Below are 9,237 nucleotides of genomic sequence, written 5' to 3'. Positions count from 1 at the left end.
TAGAACCGCCGGAGCGGTGAGCAAAGGCAGAGCAGGCTAGAACCGCCTGGAGCGGTGAGCAAAGGCAGAGCAGGCTAGAACCGCCGGAGCGGTAAGCAAAGGCAGAGCAGGCTAGAACCGCCGGAGCGGTGAGCAAAGGCAGAGCAGGCTAGAACCGCCGGAGCGGTGAGCAAAGGCAGAGCAGGCTAGAACCGCCGGAGCGGTGAGCAAAGGCAGAGCAGGCTAGAACCGCCGGAGCGGTGAGCAAAGGCAGAGCAGGCTAGAACCGCCAGAGCGGTGAGCAAAGGCAGAGCAGGCTAGAACCGCCGGAGCGGTGAGCAAAGGCAGAGCAGGCTAGAACCGCCGGAGCGGTGAGCAAAGGCAGAGCAGGCTAGAACCGCCAGAGCGGTGAGCAAAGGCAGAGCAGGCTAGAACCGCCAGAGCGGTGAGCAAAGGCAGAGCAGGCTAGAACCGCCGGAGCGGTGAGCAAAGGCAGAGCAGGCTAGAACCGCCAGAGCGGTGAGCAAAGGCAGAGCAGGCTAGAACCGCCAGAGCGGTGAGCAAAGGCGGAGCAGGCTAGAACCGCCAGAGCGGTGAGCAAAGGCAGAGCAGGCTAGAACCGCCGGAGCGGTGAGCAAAAGCAGAGCAGGCTAGAACCGCCGGATCGGTCAGCAAAGGCAGAGCAGGCTAGAACCGCTGGAGCGGTGAGCAAAGGCAGAGCAGGCTAGAACCGCCGGAGCGGTGAGCAAAGGCAGAGCAGGCTAGAACCGCCGGAGCGGTGAGCAAAGGCAGAGCAGGCTAGAACCGCCGGAGCGGTGAGCAAAGGCAGAGCAGGCTAGAACCGCCTGGAGCGGTGAGCAAAGGCAGAGCAGGCTAGAACCGCCGGAGCGGTGAGCAAAGGCAGAGCAGGCTAGAACCGCCGGAGCGGTGAGCAAAGGCAGAGCAGGCTAGAACCGCCGGAGCGGTGAGCAAAGGCAGAGCAGGCTAGAACCGCCGGAGCGGTGAGCAAAGGCAGAGCAGGCTAGAACCGCCGGAGCGGTGAGCAAAGGCAGAGCAGGCTAGAACCGCCAGAGCGGTGAGCAAAGGCAGAGCAGGCTAGAACCGCCGGAGCGGTGAGCAAAGGCAGAGCAGGCTAGAACCGCCGGAGCGGTGAGCAAAGGCAGAGCAGGCTAGAACCGCCAGAGCGGTGAGCAAAGGCAGAGCAGGCTAGAACCGCCAGAGCGGTGAGCAAAGGCAGAGCAGGCTAGAACCGCCGGAGCGGTGAGCAAAGGCAGAGCAGGCTAGAACCGCCAGAGCGGTGAGCAAAGGCAGAGCAGGCTAGAACCGCCAGAGCGGTGAGCAAAGGCGGAGCAGGCTAGAACCGCCAGAGCGGTGAGCAAAGGCAGAGCAGGCTAGAACCGCCGGAGCGGTGAGCAAAGGCAGAGCAGGCTAGAACCGCCAGAGCGGTGAGCAAAGGCAGAGCAGGCTAGAACCGCCGGAGCGGTGAGCAAAGGCAGAGCAGGCTAGAACCGCCGGAGCGGTGAGCAAAGGCAGAGCAGGGTAGAACCGCCGGAGCGGTGAGCAAAGGCAGAGCAGGCTAGAACCGCCGGAGCGGTGAGCAAAAGCAGAGCAGGCTAGAACCGCCGGAGCGGTCAGCAAAGGCAGAGCAGGCTAGAACCGCTGGAGCGGTGAGCAAAGGCAGAGCAGGCTAGAACCGCCGGAGCGGTGAGCAAAGGCAGAGCAGGCTAGAACCGCCGGAGCAGTGAGCAAAGGCAGAGCAGGCTAGAACCGCCGGAGCGGTGAGCAAAGGCAGAGCAGGCTAGAACCGCCTGGAGCGGTGAGCAAAGGCAGAGCAGGCTAAAACCGCCGGAGCGGTGAGCAAAGGCAGAGCAGGCTAGAACCGCCGGAGCGGTGAGCAAAGGCAGAGCAGGCTAGAACCGCCGGAGCGGTGAGCAAAGGCAGAGCAGGCTAGAACCGCCGGAGCGGTGAGCAAAGGCAGAGCAGGCTAGAACCGCCGGAGCGGTGAGCAAAGGCAGAGCAGGCTAGAACCGCCGTAGCGGTGAGCAAAGGCAGAGCAGGCTAGAACCGCCGGAGCGGTGAGCAAGGCAGAGCAGGGGGGACAGGGCTCTGTTCACATGGAACAGACAGGAAGGGAAAGGCAGAACCAGATACCCACAGGGTACTTGCTGTGAAGTAGCGAGTGGACCACAAACTCACAAACGGGAGTACAGTGACAACGAGCAGGAGTTAGGTACGAGTTCAGACTCTGCAGAAAAAGGAAAGGTACGGACATAGAGAAACACAGAAAACAGGCTAGAAGAGTATACAGACAAGAACAGACACAGCAGCAAGATACAGGAGCGGGTCTAGGTATGCAGCCCCTAGAAGGCGGGAGGAACAGGCAAGGAGAGTGTTCAGACAGGCCTGGAAATACAGCCTCCAGGATAGGCAGACAAGAGAACACAGAAGGGGACCTGGCACATTCAGAGTGAAAGACCACACTGAATGAAAACACAATGCTCAGGCATGGGTTAATTGGAGCAGCTGGTTTAAATACCAGGTGACAGACAGCAATAGGCTGAGGACGCACAAGGGGTGTGCCTGCAGCAGGTACAAAAAGCAGGAAGTGATCGGGCGCCGCCCTTAAGCAGCAGCACACAGAAGCAAACAGACAGCATGGAGGGAAGCCAGAGAGACATTCTGGATTGGAGATCAAGTGCGCGCTCTTGCACAGTGGGAGATGGACCACTATGCAAGGACGCCGCCAGGTATGTTACACACTACTGGTTCCCCCCACTCCAGCCAGGGACCGGGCAGCAGAAGAAGTGCATAATGCCCTTCCAGCCGGCCTGGAGTAGTGCAGTGTTGAGTGCAGGTGTTGGGGTCCCGGGCAGGACTTCCTCCTTACCTGAGAGAAGGAGATGCCACACCTCTGGGTTAGGTGCAGTACCTCTGTGGCGACTGAACTCTCAAGGGCGCCACAAAGTCATTGACCAGATGACCAGATGTCACATCCAATATTTCAGCCCTCAGCGGGAAGATCATGTCCAGCAATGACTCCTCCACGGTTAGTACCACAGCCTCAGGCCTGACAGAGGCAGCGAGTATTGCGGCAGCAGTGTGCGTTTTGAAGGGTCCCCACTGTATATGCTGTGTGTTGTCTTCCAGGTTCCAGAATGGTCGAGGATGACCATGTCCAAAGAGGGAATGTAAGAGTGATGGACTGTTCTGCTGCATTCCTACCCTTGAAGGCAATAATCACTTTATGTGTACAGTGCCATGCAGTTTTACGAGTAATGTAAATAGCGATGTGTTTCTCTTACAGTGGCATGTAAAAGTTTAGGCCCCTTGGTAAAAAATTACTGTTATTGTGAACAGTAAAGCAAGTTGAAGATGAAATTATCTCTATAAAAGGGCTAAAGTTAAAGATGACACATTTCCTTTGTATTTTAGGCAAAAAAAATATCTTGTCATTTTTTACATTTTAAAAATTACACAAAGGAAAATGGGCTGATGCAAAAGTTTGGGCACCCTTGGAGATTTGTGTGCTCAGAAAACTTTGACCAAGGTTTCAGACCTTAATTAGCCTGTTAGAGTCCGTGCACATAGTCAGTAAACACTGCGGATTGGACGCAGCACACTTGCGCTGCGTGCAATCTGCAGCGGCCAGATATTACAGCATAGTTGATGGGATTTATACAAATCCCATGTCCACTATGCGTCTCCGTGCTCCTGCAGCTCACCCGTGGAGACGATCATGCGGCGCGTCTTCACAGACCGCAGCATGTCAGACCTAGTCTCCGCAAGAGAAATTATATCACTGTAATGTATAGGATGCGGTGAATCCGCATGGTTCATTGAACACATGCGGATTCACTTGCGTGCAGCGCTTTGGACGCAGCATAAAGTATGCTGCGTTCAAAGCGCAGCCAACACCGACCATCTGCACATACCCTAAAGGTTATGGCTTGTTCACTATCATTAGGAAAGGCCAGGTGATACAAATTTCCCAACTTTATAAAAACCCAGCCTCCTCTAACCTTGTGCCAAAAAACAGCAGCCATGGGTTCTTCTAAGCAGCTGCCTAGCACTCTGAAAATGAAAATGGTGGATGCCCACAAAGCAAGAGTAGGCTATAAGAAAATAGCAAAGCGTTTTCAATTTGCAACCTTATTGACGGCATCGCTCGTCACTGCAGGAACGTCCTCAGGCTACTGTCAGTGAGTTCCAGCTGGCGTGCTGAGCAGTTGCATACTCATGCAACCGCTCAACACACCAATCGGATGTAGCAGATCTGGGGATCATTGTTCGACATCATCAGTATGGATTATCTGTGGACAGGTGAGGATTACTTTGTTTTTTTATTTTTATGTGGATCTTAAGAAACGTGTAAAAGAGGCTCATTGAGTGTTTTGTTCAAACAAAGGTCTTTGCTCTGTGTGAGTTTTTTTACTTGAACTAATGGCGTTAGTAATGGGGATGTCTTATTGACGCCTCCCCATTACTAACCCCTGGGCTTGATGTCAGCAAACATCAAACAGCTGACATCAACCCCAAAACCATTACCCCACTTGCCAATGCACCAGGGCAAGTGGGAATAGCCGAGAATAAGCACCAGAATTTCTGGGGCGGCTGAGGGCTCATGTTATTAGTCAGGGAGGAGGCCAATATCCATGGTCCCTTCCCAGCCTATTATTATCAGCCTGCAGGTGTCTGTTTAGCCTTTGCTGGTCATTAAAACTAGGTGGGACACCACATAACTTTTTGGGGGATACCCCCTTTTTAATACCATTAAAGGCTAAGCAGACACCTGTGAGCTGTTATTAATAAGCTGGGAAGATCCATGAATAGCGGCCCCTTCCCAGAATAATAACACCAGCCCACTGCTTTCCCTCAGCTGTTAAGAAAATTAAATGGACCCCATCCCATTTTTTCAAAAATAAATACCTAAATTTGTAAGGATGTAAAACAACGCCAAAACGTAGACTAAACTATATATGAAAAGACAATATAAGGTCCTAAGTTCCTGGGCTAAGTCATCACTGCTATAGCCCTACTTATGTATTTGAAGTCCCCCTTTCTCAAAATCTTTCTAATAAATTTAATTTCCCCAAGATTATTGTGAAAATCATATACAGTGGGTAAGGAAAGTATTCCGACCCCTTTAAATTTTTCACTCTTTGTTTCAGTGCAGCCATTTGGTAAATTCTAAAAAGTTCATTTTTTTCTCATTAAAGTACACTCTGCACCCCATCTTGACTGAAAAAAACAGAAATGTAGAAATTTTTGCAAATTTATTAATAAAGAAAAACTGAAATATCACATAGTCATAAGTATTCAGACCCTTTGCTCAGTATTGAGTAAAAGCATCCTTTTGAGCTAGTACAGCCATGAGTCTTCTTGGGAATGATGCAACAAATTTTTCACACCTGGATTTGGGGATCCTCTGCCATTCTTCCTTGCTGATCCTCTCCAGTTCCATCAGGTTGGATGGTGAACGTTGGTGGACAGCCATTTCAAGGTCTCTCCAGAGATGCTCAATTGGGTTTAGGTCAGGGCTCTGGCTGGGCCAGTCAAGAATGGTCACAGAGTTGTTCAGAAGCTACTCCTTTGTTATTTTAGCTTTGTGCTTAGGGTCATTGTCTTCTTGGAAGGTGAACATTCGGCCAAGTCTGAGGTCCAGAGCACTCTGGAAGAGATTTTCATCCAGAATATCTCTGTACTTGGCCGCATTCATGTTTCCTTCAATTGCAACCATCGTCCTTTTCCTGCAGCTGAAAAACATCCCCATAGCATGATGCTGCCACCACCATGTTTCACTGTTGGGATTGTATTGGGCAGGTGATGAGCAGTGCCTGGTTTTCTCCACACATACTGCTTAGAACTTTTTGGTGATAATTGTATCTTCGTCTCATCAGACCAGAGAATCTTATTTTTCTCATAGTCAGGGAGTCCTTCATGTGTTTTTGAGCAAACTCTATGCGGGCTTTTATATGTCTTGCACTGAGGAGAAGCTTCCGTTGGTCCACTCTGCCATAAAGGCCCGATTGGTGGAGGGCTGCAGTGATAGTTGACTTTGTGGAACTTTCTCCCATCTCCCTGCTGCATCTCCGGAGCTCAGCCACAGTGATCTTGGGGTTCTTCTTTACCTCTCACCAAGACTTTTCTCCCACGATTGCTCAGTTTGGCTGGACGGACAGGTCTAGGAAGACTTCTGGTGGTCCCAAACGTCTTCCATTTAAGGATTATGGAGCCCACTGTGCTCTTAGGAACCTTGAGTAATGCAGAACTTCTTTTGTAACCTTGGCCAGATCTGTGCCTTGCCACAATTCTGTCTCTGAGCTCCTTGGGCAGTTCCTTTGAGCTTATGATTCTCATTTGGTCTGACATGCACTGTGAGCTTTGAGCTCTTATATAGACAGGTGTGTGCCTTTCCAAATCAAGTCCTACCAGTTTAATTAAACACAGCTGGACTCCAATGAAAGAGTAGATCCATCTCAAGGAGGATTCCAAGGAAATGGACAGCATGTGACTTAAATATGAGTGTCTGAGCAAAGGGTCTGAATACTTATGACCATGTGATATTTCAGTTTTTCTTTTTTAATAAATTTGCAAAAAATTCTACATTTCTGTTTATTTCAGTCACGATGGGGTGCAGAGTGTACTTTAGTGAGAAAAAAAAAGAACTTTTTAGAATTTACCAAATGGCTGCAATGAAACAAAGAGTGAAAAATTTAAAGGGGTCTGAACACTTTCAGTACCCACTGTATCCTTGAACATTACATTTAACTACCTTTTTGTATAAGGTGGCAAAGAATAACAAGCAGATAGGAAAAAACAAACTTAATTTATTAAAAAAATGATCAAAAAGAAATATTTCTGTCATGCGCCAAAACATGCAAAATAAAACAAATAAACATTACAAATTATAATAAGGTGCAGAACTGTAATCAGGGCCAGGACTGGGTGTTGAAAAATGTGGGGGGGATCAGCAACATGAGTAAATGAGGGAAGTGGAATAAAGGGTAGAAATACACCATGGTCCGGAGGGTTTGGTAGGTATGGCTGGTCCATGGAACTATATTTGCTGCCAACTATATCCTAATTTGGAAGGCAGCTCACAGCAGGTTCAAGATGATATAAGTATGGCAAATACAAACGGTATATTAGGATTGTCTGAATATGTGTTATTTTGTAGGTGAGGTTTAACACAAATAACTATTGAAGCCAGAACATTACGTGTCTAATTTTTTTCCAAAGCATATCGCCACCAAAAGGGCTGGGCCGGGGGGCAGATGCCCCACAGGCCAGTTCCCAAGCAGCTGCTCAGGGCTGCCAGGGGACAGCAATGTACCTTTAAATATGTTCAGCTGCTGGCCCGGCCACATCACAGAGATGCAGATAAACCCCCTGCACGCTGTGAGGCTCAGTCTGCTGACGTGACGTCACACAGCGCACCAGGAACTGATTCAGTTTGCCGCAGAGGAGCCTGTGGATCGGAGACCTCAGTGGTCTCAGTCAGTATGAGGTCAGGGGCTCTGCAGTGAGGGGGAAGCAGGACTGTGCTCACCTTCTCATAAATTCTTCCAGGATTCTATATTGTCCAATCAGAGGGCCAGCTGCTGGGGCTCCCTGTGAGTTATTGCAGGAGTCTGTACTTTCATGCAGATTAGGGTCCTCCTGTCAGTGCAAAAAGTTCAGTCTGGTGCAATAAATCACACTTAGTCCCAGCAGAGACCACAGACATCACAATACAAGACCCTGCACCAACTGATTACAGCTGAACCTACAGCACGTCATATTCTACTATATGGCCCCATATATAATATGTGAGGTCCTGTAGGCAGGTCCAGGTGTGTTCAGTACAGTGTATATCCCTGTACATAATATACCACATCTAGTATACAGATTAGCCTATCATCTACTGTGATACACACATCAGATGTTTTAAAAAAATACACATTACTATACATCAGATGTCTATAGTTACAGAATATTATATACTAGTCATGTATTCTAATATATATTGTATGCATGTGGTATACTGTGTGAACAGATGTTATGTACAGGTAATGTGTGTATAATATATCTGAACTCTGCCCATGTCTGGTATATACACTGTGTTCCAAATCATTATGCAAATAATATTTTCTCAGATTTTCCCAAATTACCTATATGAATTGCAGTCATTGTAATTTTCCAGTCAAATAACTATTAGAGTACAATTGAAAGGTTTTTGTACGAACTGCCTATGATAACAGTATATTTTTAAAAAAATAAAAAACTCAAACTGCACTCAAAATGCATGTTCCAAATTATTATGCACAGCAGAGTTTTCAACCTTTTCATTTTAATAAAGAACAAAAAAATGGTCATTTTTGAAATTATAAGCATTAGCAGGTTATTACAAACTGAAATCAAACAGTTTTCAACTCAAAACTTTATTCTAGGTGATGTTACATTTGCACATAGGACCGCTTGTTCGAAAGGAGCTTCTGAACTCTCTCGTCCATTGAATTTGTCAGGTTTTGGATGGTTTCTGCTTCAATTGTTTTGCATGAGGACAGAATACCCTCCCAGAGCTGTTGCTTATATGTGAACTGCCTCCCGCCATCATAGACACTCCTTTTGATGATGCTCCAGAGGTTCTCAATGGGGTTGAGGTCAGGGGAGCATGGGGGCCACACCATAAGTTTGTCCCCTTTTATGCCCATAGCAGCCAGAGATGCAGATGTGTTATGTGCAGCATGAGATGGGGCATTATCATGCATGAAAATGATCTTGCTGCGGAATACACGGTTCTTCTTCTTGAACCATGGCAGGAAGTTCTGTTTGAGAAACTCAACATACATTATGGAGTTCATCTTTACCCCTTCAGGGATCCTAAAGGGGCCGACAATCTCTCTCCCCCTGATTCCAGCCCAAAACATTACTCCACCTCCTCCTTGTTGGCGCCATAGCCGTGTTTGCATGGGGTGTCCATCAACCAGCCATCCTCCACTCCATCCATCTGGACCATCGAGCGTTGCACGGCACTCATTGGTGAACAAAACAGTTCGATGGTCCAGATGGATGGAGTGGGCATAAAAGGGGACAAACTTATGGTGTGACCCCCATGCTCCCCTGACCTCTACCCCATTCAGAACCTCTGGAGTATCATCAAAAGGAGTGTCTATGATGGCGGGAGGCAGTTCACATCTAAGCAACAGCTCTGGGAGGGTATTCTGTCCTCATGCAAAACAATTGAAGCAGAAACCATCCAAAACCTGACAAATTCAA

The sequence above is a fragment of the Phyllobates terribilis genome, unplaced genomic scaffold (genome assembly GCF_046119375.1).
Source record: "Phyllobates terribilis strain yellow unplaced genomic scaffold, ASM4611937v1 Scaffold_11__3_contigs__length_659146591, whole genome shotgun sequence".
NCBI lineage: Eukaryota > Metazoa > Chordata > Amphibia > Anura > Dendrobatidae > Phyllobates > Phyllobates terribilis.
The sequence above is the reverse complement of the archived record's forward strand: the minus strand, read 5'-3'. Positions refer to the sequence as shown.